This window comes from Octopus bimaculoides, chromosome 20 (genome assembly GCF_001194135.2).
Source record: "Octopus bimaculoides isolate UCB-OBI-ISO-001 chromosome 20, ASM119413v2, whole genome shotgun sequence".
Lineage (NCBI taxonomy): Eukaryota > Metazoa > Mollusca > Cephalopoda > Octopoda > Octopodidae > Octopus > Octopus bimaculoides.
The window spans coordinates 40,839,751-40,852,420 of NC_069000.1; the positions used below are offsets into that span (position 1 = coordinate 40,839,751).

At 37.8% G+C, this 12,670-nt stretch overlaps 1 protein-coding gene across 1 annotated transcript in view; it reads right to left on the bottom strand.

Moving 5' to 3' along the window:
• The window catches only part of LOC106877964 (zinc finger protein 846), a 35,700-nt gene extending 24,589 nt beyond the window's left edge, over positions 1 to 11,111 (bottom strand). Inside the window, exon 1 of the mRNA XM_014927042.2 lies at positions 10,595 to 11,111. The gene's annotated coding sequence lies outside the window, so the exon portion shown is untranslated. The remainder of the gene's footprint in view (positions 1 to 10,594) is intronic.
• Positions 11,112 to 12,670: the final 1,559 nt, after the last annotated feature.

Consider the following 12,670-nt stretch of genomic DNA (forward strand, 5'->3'; position numbering starts at 1 on the left):
TATATATATATATATATATATATATATATGTACTTGTATTACATGCGTCTTTGAATGTATTCAGTTCTAGCAAAAAGACTAGCATTTCGGTTAGCAGTAAAGAAGACAGGGTCCCACTGGCATCAGGAAAGTAGCCATGCTCAATATACAGAAACAGAGTACTTAGGAATCCCATACTCTGTACTAATGGTAAATTGCAGACTCACAACTGATAATGTGAGATCATTGGCAGAGTAACAGGAGAGTTAGAAGCCATATGCAGCACATATGTGGTAGAGAAGCGAGCAGTAAGAATATATGTGAAATAAATTCTTTTAAATACTCTGAAAACTCCTTATAATTAGCTGACAGTTTAAGTTACTCAGGTGGGTATTCTAAATGCATAGCTGCCACACTAAAGTTGGTAAAGGTTCAAATTTAAGCTGCTGTTATCGTATCTAGTAATAAAGGGCTGGCTTGATTTTGAAGTGCAATACTGCATGTTTTGCTGTAAATGTAGAGGACTTGCAAAGGCTAGAGAGAAATGAAGCAAGAATGCTTTTTTCCTTTTTTACTTTACTAGTCTGAAAGAGGGGCACTGTTAATTATTTTTGAATGCCCTCATAGACCAGTATATATATATGAACTGAGTAATCTGATAGGTTATGCTGATGTGTACAAATAATGGAACACAAATGAGCTGAAAGAAAAACTTGGATACACAAATGAATAGGATGTAGTGTGCAATGGAGAAAATTACATCAGTACAGGCATGTGATGCACACACACACACAGGGTACTGGTTCTGTGAATAAATGCCATGCACTCAAAGTGGATGTAAAATATGAAAGAAGATCAAAGACATGGGATGAAATGATGAAGACTGATACCCAAATGCTGAAACTCTTGAAGGACGAAAAACTGTGATGAAAAATTGTGCTGGAGAAGACCTGTCTAACCTACACAAGCAAGAAAAGGTGCTCACCATACCTTTCAAACAAGAAGCAATCGCAATACACAGACTTCACACCGTAAAACAAAGGTAAATGGGAAAATATTGCAAGACAATATATCCATGCTTATACTAATTAAATTCCAGCTTGGCAAGCCTCAACCACACTACAAAAAAATATTTTGTTGGCTGCTTTCTGTAGAGGAAAAGACGTTCCTGTCTCGTTCCCAATGACTGAGGGACTATGATAATCGTAACTCAGTGTGCCTTTGTGAGTTCGTGTGTTGAAGCATATTCTGTTGTGTCTAGGGAGAGTCATTTTCTTTTTGTGCCTTATAATTTAACACACTCACCGGTACAATTTCCACTTATTCCTTATTTTTATTTTCCTAAAATTTTCGTTGCGTCTTGCAACCTTTTCAATAGTCTTGACTGTCTTTACCGGTGAGTGTGTTAAATTATACGGCACAAAAAGAAAATGACTCTCCCCAGACACAAGAGTATGTATATATATATATCATCATCATCATCATCATCGTTTAACGTCCGCCTTCCATGCTAGCATGGGTTGAACGATTTGACATATATATACACACACACACACACACACACACATATATATATATATATAGATATATATATATATATATATGCATATATATATACACACACACACACATACACTTTATATAAATATACATACACACATACATGCACACACAATTTATATATATATATATATATTATATCAATACATATATGTACACAGGCATATCATGCATATACATATGAACATATACGTGTACTCATCTTCATGGTAATACAGGTTACTACATGTCCATGTTCAGCAACAACATCCTCACTCATAACAGGATGTAACCTGACTTGTCACTTTCACTACTTTTAAATTTCCTACAGAACTTTGCCAAAGGCTGTAAACATGTGAAACCATAAGTCCATGTTTTATCTCCAGTACCTCATTCACAATTGGAATTACATTAGTACCGTCAGTGTACAATTTGACTCATTGATGGTTTGAAAACTTTTGTTTTCGTCTCTGGCTCTCTCATTGACAAGTCATTCTTACTGTCCTAAGCCTAGGGACAATACTCAATTCCTCGAGTCTGGACTTGAAACAGGTGGAGATCATGGCAGGAAGGGAGGCTTATGGAAGTTATGAGAGTACACAAACACACATAATCAATTGTTTTATATTATAAATTCCTTCAGTTCTATATTTAAGAGACGAGGAATTATTTACATTATTTACATTTGATGGATATTCGTCCTCATCTTGTTTGTTGTTAACACAACGTTTCGGCTGATATACCCTCCAGCCTTCGTCAGGTGTCTTCGGGAAATTTCGAACCTGGGTTCTCATTCCTATCGATTCCACGGGCATATGGCGTAGTGGTTAAGAGCGCAGGCTACTAACCCCAAGGTTCCGAGTTCGATTCACGGCAGCGACCTGATTAATAATAGTAATAATAATAATAATATAATAATAATAATATAATAATAATAATAATAATAATAATAATAGTAACATCGATAGGAATGAGAACCCAGGTTCGAAATTTCCCCAAGACACCTGACGAAGGCTGGAGGGTATATCAGCCGAAACGTTGTGTTAACAACAAACAAGATGAGGACGAATATCCGTAAAATGTAAATAATATAAATTCCTTAATTAGCACTTAAAAAAAAAATGTTATATCACCTCTTAACACATACACAAGTTATTTGAGAGAGTGTATGCACGCATACATAAAAATACACACATGTAGAAGTGCTTGTCTATGTATATGTTGATTGTGGCTGTTGTTATGTCTTAAATTTCAGGAAGCAGAAGTAGCCAAGACTATCAGCTCTCGTACTTGACCGATACTTTAACTTATTGACCTCGGGAGAGTTTGAAATTTGACTTCGATGTGATTTGAACTTTTGTGCGTGAATGTTTGCCCACGTATATGCATACATGAATGTCTGTGTGTGCAACATAATTTATAAAACATGCTAAATAAATGAGGTAGACCCCATACGTTCATTCCACTTACAGGAAACTGTAACCGAATTTTCTCCAGTCACAATCTACCTGAAATAAGGAAGAATACATTGTTTAATATCTTTGATGTACAAAGAGATGGGATGGTCAGGGCCCTGGGCCTGCTCATTCAGAGTTGTCTAAGGGCAAGACAATATCATTGTCGTTGTTTAACATCTACTTTCCTCACTGGCATGGGTTGGACGGTTTGACTGAGAACTGGCAGGCCGGGAGGCTGCACCAGGCTCCAGTCTGATTTGGCAGGGTTTCTACTGCTGGATGCCCTTCCTAATACCAACCATTCCGAGAGTGTAGTGGGTGCTGGTGTCGGCAGTGGCATCAGCCATGCTTGAATGGTGCTTTTTATGTACCACTGGCACGAATCCCAGTCAGGCAGCACTGGCATTGGCCATGCTCAAATGGTGCTTTTTACATGCCATTAGCACAGGTGCCAGTCAGGCAGTAAGAAATATAGCAGTAAGAAAAAATTAATTCAATCATTAAAGGATTTTAAATTACATTTGTAACAAAAGTTTTTTTATTTATATATCAACATAAGACGGAGCCTCATTTGGAGTTACAGTGCCTTGGAGTTCCAAAGCCCTACAGAGGGCATGCACTTATCTTTCAAAAAAAAAAAAAATTATGAAAAATAAAGTAATTATTTTACATTATAAATAAATGAATATGTAAGACATAAATAATACATGCATTTACAAGTATTATACATACATACATACATATATGTGTGTGTGTGTGTGTAAAAGGCAAAAGATTTATCCACTCAGGATGAGATACCAGTTACACACTCTTGGTCAATGTAATCAACTAGCCACCTCCCCTAAAATTTCAGGCCTTGTGCCTATAGTAGAAAGGATTACACACGTGTCTGTCTGTCTGTGTGTTTCTGTGTGTGTGTGTTTACAGCTTGTGAGGTTAATTTTACATAAAAACACGAGCACAGCTTTTGTTTCTACTCAACTAGTTAACTAATTAACCTATAAACAAATGAATTGTTGAGTTGCTAAGTCATATGGACGTAAACAAACCAACAGCAGTTGTCAAGAGGTGAGAGACAAATACAAACACACACACAAATAATAGGTCTGTGTACACACATACACAAATGCAATTATATGTATCTTGCATGTGTGTGTGTGTGTGTGGTAGTCAAGTCATCATTCGGTCTATTTAGTTTTCAGTAGGTGTAGGGGGAGGGAATTCCGCAATGCATATGCACGAGTCAAAAGAAAAATAACATATTCAGAGTCGGAGCAGGCGACACGAAACAGTAAACAACTTTAGTTCAAATCTAGGTCGCATACTATACCCCCCAGCGGACTGTTTATCAAAGAAGCTGATTGATAGTAAGGAGACTTCACAAGAGTAACAGAAAGGGAAAATGTTAAACAGAGAAGACCAATAATGACAGCAACAACAACAACAATAATAATAATTCTTTCTATTTGCCATAGGCACAAGGCCTGAATTGTTTTGGTGGATGGGAGGTAGGAGGGGGGTCTAGTCGATTACATAGACCCTGGTGATCAACTGGTATCTATTTTCTCAACTCTGAAAGGATGAAAGGAAAGTCGACCTTGCCAGAATCTAAACTCAGAACACAAAGCCGGAAGAAATCCTGCTAAACATTTAGTCCGGCATGCTAATGATTCTGCCACCTCGTCGCCTTAATAATGATAATAATCCTTTCTACTGTAGGTATAAGGCCTGAAATTTCGGTGGAGGATACTAAGTCGATTACATCGAACCTAGTGCTCAACTGGTAGTTATCTCAACGACCCGATGGATGAAAGGCAAAGTCAACCTAGGCAGAATTTGAACTCAGAATGTAAAGACGGGCATTCATTCAAATTTTGGTACAAGGACAGCAATTTTTGACCCCTCAATTCTTGACTGGTTCTTTATTTTATCGACCTCAAGAGGATGAAAGCAAAGTCGACCTCATCGGAATTTGAACTCAGAACGTAAAACTGAAAGAAAAACTACTAAAAATTTTGCCTGGTGGTTCTAATACTCCACCGCTCAAATAATTCCTAACATAGGCACAGAGCGAGAGATTTGGTGGTTGAGGGTAAGTGAATGTAAAAGTTGATTAAATTCACTGCAATTTGTGGTTAGCGGGACTTTATAAATAAAACACGCAATTTCCTGAGGAAAACAACGTTAATTAACTATTTTTTTTTTTAGTGGTGCGGCCCGTCCGATGACGAGCCCTGTTTCATGCGGCTCGATTCTCGGACAAGGTTGTCCGTGCCTTATTTAAATGGCACTTCTAATTATCGACCTCCTAAGGAATAAAAAGCAAAAGTACTCGGCGGGATTTGAACTGCGATAACGATTTCAAAAACGAAATAAAAAAAAAATAAAGGAGTAAACAAATACGAGAAACTTACTAATTAACATCAATGACGATAACGATGATGATGATGCTGATGTTGATATTGTTGTCAATACCTCAGTACACGGAACGTGTGGTGCAGATTGAGTGCCGGGGGAAAGAAAACACACCACCAGTAGTAGTGGTCACAGTGGCATATTATCACTACTACTACTACTACTACTACTACTACTACTATTGATGATGATGATGATGTCGATGACGATGATTTCCATAACAGAAAGCTTGCACATAAGTAGAGAAGTGTTGCTGATTTAATTTTTCTTTTTAATTACAGTGGGGTCGGAATCCAGTGTACAATGCAACAGCGTGGATTCCGCTAAAAGAATTAAGTAGATGTTAAACTAAACGAAGGAATAAGTTAACCACCTCCAAACCTGATCCTAAACATATTGCCGGTATCATCAATCCCAGAGGCAACGAACGACCCTCCTGCACGAGTAGTCTAAAGAAAAAGGAATAATAAAGATGTGCAAAATCTAATATTTTGTTAATTATGATTTGTGCGTATAAATACCTGTGTGTGTGTGTTTAAAAATGTTAAACAGAAAAATGACAGGAAAAATTGTTTTCTTTTTTAACAACTCTAATCAATACGATTATCAAACAGTCCAATATGAATGGACCCGAGAGAGAATCTTTCTCTCTTGGTCCCTTTCTCACACATAAGCAGCATATGCCAACGCGCGCACAAACACGGATCACTGTTTCGAGTCGACTGTCGGCGAAGAAATTTCAAACGATAAACAGCTGACTGAACATTTTGTTTTCTTTGTAACAAAACTTCATAGGAAGACAATCTCCACCCCCACCTTGTTTCTCTCACCCGCTTTCTTACTTTTTTTTCTTTCGTCGTCCGTCTCACACGTATATTTTCCATCCCCTCCCGCCCCATTTTCGTAACCAAGTATATAATATGGCACACAGCAACAACACAAAACAATGGTAACGATTTTTGATATTGGCAGAAGGCCAAATATCTTTAGTGATGGCCATAAAATACATAAGATTAAATCGATGCAACAATATATTACAGGTACTTATTTCATAGACATTCGTAACGTACATGAAGGAAAGAAAGAAACGAAATCATCTTCAAACCAGATAACCTGTTCCGAATATATTCAACAGAGTGAACTCCTCAGGAATACCCAAGGAATAATACATTAAACAGGGCAATGGATTAACTCTTCTCTCCATTAACTCAGAACGTAAAGAACTGGAAGAACTATTTGCAAGGTATCTTATCTGATACTTCAACAATTCCGCCAATTCAATGCCCTGGATCCAAAAAACGATGAACGGCAAAGTTGACCATGGTGACATTTGAATTCAGAGCGCGGAACTGGAACAAATAGCGAAAGGCATTTTATCTTTGCCTTGATGGGGTCGGAAGGGTTCGATCGTAACCCATTCCTCTTTAGGTACGACCGCTGCCCATTTCAGAGAGAGAAGACTCATTATCAGAACTGGACTTGTAGTTGATTTATCGACCCCGAAAGGACAAAAGACAAAAGTTGACCACGGCAGGTTTTGAACTTCGTGTAGCGCGTAGAGAACTGGAACGAATATAGCGACGCTCTAAAGACTCTACCGAGTATTAAGCAACGATGAAAACTCAACTCCGGTGGGATTTGAATTCAAGATGCAGACAATCACAGTCAAGCGCTTCACCGGCTGAAAGAACGGATAAAAACACCAGCATTTGACAGGTAATCTGTTTATCAACCTCAGAAAGATGACAACTATGATCGACCTCGGAGAGATTCAGCTTTGTTTTTACAACTATCTGGGGTTGACAAAGTAAAGGATCAGTCAGGCGCTAGAGCCGATCACATCAAATGACTATATATACCCTTTCCGCTAACTTTTAATGATAATTTGTTTAGAACATCTGTATTTTGAAACGAGTTGGTCAGAATGTGCTCTCCTCTGTGTCACATCCAAGGAAGCGGATGAACGAATAAATACACCGATTATAATGGACATCATTATTTTGGTTAGTATAATGATTAATTATTATACTGGTTCAAAATCAGAATTTCGTAAGGAAGCCGTGCAAGATGACTGTATTCTATAGTTGACTGGGCGGAGGTAAAGAATACGTACACCACCTGTTTTCGGCGTAACAAAAACCCTGGCCCTAACCTTAACCCTAAACACTGGGTGCGTGTATTCTTGTCGCCAGTTGACTGATATGTATATATATATATATATTTTATAGATCCTGAAAATGGAAAAAGTAAAGTCGACTTCGGCGAAATTCGAAATCTGAACGTAGAGGGCCAACTCGAGAGCATCTACCCAGACACTCGACCTACTAGAAATAGCAGCCAAATTTGCATTGAATTAGTCTTAAATAGAGGCTACAATGTAGTCCGTGATATGCAAAAAGACAGGATTGTCACAGTTGTTCATTTCGACCAGAGATGACCTGAGGAGAAATAACAATAAAATACAGATGGCCACTGGACCAACGCTGTTTTACTGCCATTTCCTTAGCTAATAATAATAATAATTTTAATTTTTCTTACTTTTTGTAATCGGGGCTCATTCAAGAATACAAAACGTGTAACCAAAAAGGTAATAAAATGGGTCGTGTGGAGGTATACAAATACGTAGTTATGCAAAAACAACAAATAAAGAAAAGCTGTTACGCGATACATATATAAAGACAAGGTAAAAATTGGACAAAAATAATACACAGAATAATAGACAGATTTCATTAAAAAAAATATAAATCAATGAATGTAAATGAATAGAAATATGGGCAAACTCCCGCCCCATACACAGGTGAGAAACCGCCACCAAAGCTCACCTTCCACTGGTCTACTCGAACGTACAAAAAGTAGCTTCGTGCATCTTTTTTTTATTTATTTTGGTCAACCAAGCCGTGCGGAGCCCTTTCGTTTTATGGTGCAAAAACCCTTCAAAAGTTCATTGATCACCCAGCGCAGTCTTTATTAAGAATCAGTGTGGGGTTGTTAGGCACTGTCCCACCGTCTTTTCGCTTCTAACACAGACACGAATGTATAGTCGATTTACATTGATTTCCGTATCTGACTGGCACTTGTTAAGGATGAGAGCGAAGTTGAATTCAGCTGGATTTGAACTCAGAACATAAATAACATGACGCACTTCATTAATGTCTAGCGCTCTACTGATTGTGCTATTTACTACCCTCAGCTAATTTTTATTTTTATTACTGTTACTCTAAAGTCAAGGTTGGTAGTAGTAAGTATAATTAAAACACGTTGTAATTAATTTATGAATCTGTCAACACATCGAAACAGCCAATAAGCAGAAATAGTAGCCAAATTTTCCCATCGTTTAAGATGGGGAAAAAAAAAAAAAAAAAAACATACATTAGATAATGTCCTAGCTACCCTTAGAATACAAGGTGGTCATGGCTGGACAACTTTTGATCATAGATTAGTTCGATGAAAGCTGATCCGAAGCGAAACAACAACCGGAGAGAGCCTCTATCAGGCGGTCATTCGATCTGCTAGAAAGAGCAGCAAAATCTCATTCAAATTAAACTATCTTAAAATAGGATGAATACATTAGACTGGACACTGCTTGAAATGATGATGATAATGGACAGAATGGTCACGGTTAGAATGGCTTTGATCTCAGATCTGCTTGATTATGGTTGACATATAATTAAAGAAAAGAAAACAACAAACAGGGATGGATGGATGTTTCGCATTTCTTAATTTCTATTTCATTTTCGCATCACTTGGAGGAAGGTAGTTCACACACACACGTGTGTGATTCATTACACATATCAAAAGCTCCAGGTAAATATAAATATATCTAATGGGAAGATATTGAGGGACCATAGCATTCGTGTTTTTTCTAAATGTGATGAAACTGAGAGGAGATCCTAGCAGGGTAGAGTGGCTGGTTATTACCAAAGACTCTACAGAGGGGTTCATCTCTACGCATTCATCAAATTGACTAATTAATTCATCAGCAAACAATTAAAATATGTATGACCGAGCCAAGGAGGGAGCCTCTGCGCAGTCGCCCGACCTGCTAGGAATAGCAACCAGATCTCTCCTAAATTACATCTTACTGTCTTACAAAAGGGAACTATTGAGATGAAGTAATTAATCGCAGACATCAGTAAAAAAAAGAAAAAAATCGGGGTGGCCACGACTAGAAGTTTACTTATTCGTAGTTGACCTGGTTGACAAGAGAACCATGACAAGCTGCAATCATTAAATAAAGGTGATGCAGTGGTGACAATGATGACCCTGCAGAGCAGTTGGTTAAACAGTATCTAAACACTGCGGGAAGCAGCAAAAAGCTAGGTTGTTTACGATGAGAAGAAGACTATTGTTATCTCTGGATCTAAACATGTTTTCTGACATTGGCATCAGGCCAACATTTTGCATGACAAGAATATATAGTCGATTAAAGTGACCCTGGTACGTGCCTGGTACTTATTTTATCGACTCCATCCTCCACCAGAAAGACTAGATCCGGGCTTGATTTGAACTCAGAACAACGTAAAACGGCAAACTAAAAATACTGAAAGACATTCTCGTTCGACGCTCAACCGATTGTCGTTTACTCCTTTATCTTTCCAATAAATAATAAGAAAATAATAAAAACACATTGTCCATTTCTCTTTTAATCAGAAGGGTAATTTATTAAAAGAGGAGGAAGTGGCTTTAGTATAGTTAACCTGCTTGTCATTTAACAGCAGCCACCAAGTCACAGTTATTCTTCTGCGGGTGACTTTTTGTTATTTTAATAAGACTTCGCCATCCACACATAAACAAAGTTAACGCAAAGAGAGAGAGAGAGAAAGAGTAATACTAAAAAGAGAGAACGAAGCAGCTGTCCGGCACACTCACACTCTATACTAGTCTATCTCCCTTTCACTCCCTCACTGTCTCAGTTTCTCTCTCTCACTTTCACTCACACTGTCTTACTTTCTTCCACTCACACTCTAGTACAGCTTTTCTTTCTCTCTTTCGCTCACACTCTAGCTTAGTTTCTTTCTCTCTCTCCCTCACTCTTTATCTCAAAGACATATTTCATAGAGATAAAGAAAGCGAAAATGCATAACTCAGTGTAATATAGTCAACAATATAAATAGGTAATACATTTAAATGTTAAAAAAAAACACCAACCACAATAATAAAAAAAGCAAAAATAAAATGTTTCTTTTTTTTTTTTCGGAACTTACCTGAAGCAAACTCTTGTCGAGGAAGAGTTTATGCATAGCGTGAGTAGTTAAATAAATAATAAGACAATGAAGGAGTCACAAAGTCGGTTGACAGTCGCCATAACACACATGACGTCATTTGCACGTCGTTGGCTGTTCGCTACTCTTATGTTAGAGAGCTCACTCAAGCTGCATGGCGACGTTGTTTGCTTGGCTTGTGTGCTGTTGTATGTGTATGGATCTGTTTGGCCTTGTGACAGCAATCACGGTTGACCTAAACATTTCTAGCCAACGATGATGGTGCCTCTACCTACTCAGTCAATCGATCCGCTAGAAATAACAGCCAAATTCTATTCAAATCATACCATAAAATCTTGTTTTAGCCTTGATTGAGTAGATCTATTATGAAAGACGTTTCATTTGTGATTGATAATCCCGTCTTTTATTCAGACGTAGTGCATCTAAAACTACGGGATCACCTGAAGAATCGTTTCACCAACCCTCATTGAATATTTGTATAAAGAGGATAATTATCCTTTGTGTGAAAATTTAAAGTAAAAAAAAAAAATAATAATAATTTACCGTTTTCAGAAACTAATTGAAGTTACAATAATTTATCTTTTTTTTTAAATTTTTTCAGTTACTTATTTCAGGCATTGGACTGCAGCTATGTTGAAGCATCGTCTTGAAAGGTTTTGGTCGAACAAATCGACCCTCTTATTCTATCGTTTATTTTTGCCGAACCGCTAAGTTACGGGGATGTAGACAAATGAAGTTTACCAAGCGGGGTGGGTCGGGGAGAGAGAGATACACACACATACATACGACGGGCTTCTTTCAGTTTCCGTCAATCAAATCCACTCACACGGCATTGGTCAGCCCGAGGCCCATAGAAGACACTTACTACAGATGCCACACAGGACTAAACCCATAAGCAAACTTCTTAGCACACATAAAAATAAGCATAAATAGAAAATGTCGACTTCCGAATACCTCGTAATAAACAACTACAAAATGGAAACTCCGACGACAGACACACTATAAAATGGTGACCCTTGAATACCCGAACTAGCATAGAACACAGCCTACATCCAAACAACCACAAAATGATGATGACCCAGCATGCAAGGCAAGCTTATAGATGCCAGGCACCATTAGCATTACACTTGTAATTGACTGACATGAATAATGACGAAGACTAACAATAGACGAATGATGCCTGAACAGAACTGATGATAGGGAAAACGATGAAAAATATGCTGTTTTGCACGAAATACTTACATTCACAAAAAGAGACTTATGGCACCTGACTGCTATTTCTAACAAATCTCACAGTTTTCATTGCTGAGAAGTTTCTTTTGCTATATTACATCTCGGGTCACCATTATGTAGTTGTGTTATTTATTAACATGTATAATCAATAGGAGAAACAATTATATTTTTTAAAATGCTTATCTATAATACCTGGAAAGGCTGTGTGGTTAAAAAGTTTGCTTCATAACCCCATGATTTCAGTTTCAGTCCCTCTGTATGGCGACTTGGGCAAGTGTTTTCTGCTATAGCCCTGGGCTGACAAAGAAGCCTTATGAGTAGATCGATATAGAAACTGAAAGAAATCTGTAGCATATTTTTGTGTTCTTGTCTTGATAGTTGCTGGCGTGAATCACTATCATGCAAACTGTGTCATACATTTCCAATCTTCCATGAAAACATGTCTAGCCTTGGGGAGATATTGGAAACAGGCTAGAGTTGGCAACAGGAAACGTATCTGACTGTAAAAAATCTTATTATATTTGACGGCTATTTATCCTCATCTTGTTTGTTGTTTACACAACATTTCAACTCATGTACTCTCCAGCCTTCATCAGGTGTCTTGGGGAAATTTCGAACCTGGGTTCTCGTTCCTAAGGTATTTTTTAATGTAATTATTATTATTATTCAGGTCACTGCCTGGAATCGAACTCGGAATCTTGGGGTTAGTAACCCGCGCTCTAAACCACTACACTATATTCCAGGCAGTGGTTAAGAGTTCAATTCCCCAAGACACCTGATGAAGGCGGGAAAGTATATCAGCCAAAACATTGTGTTAACAACAAA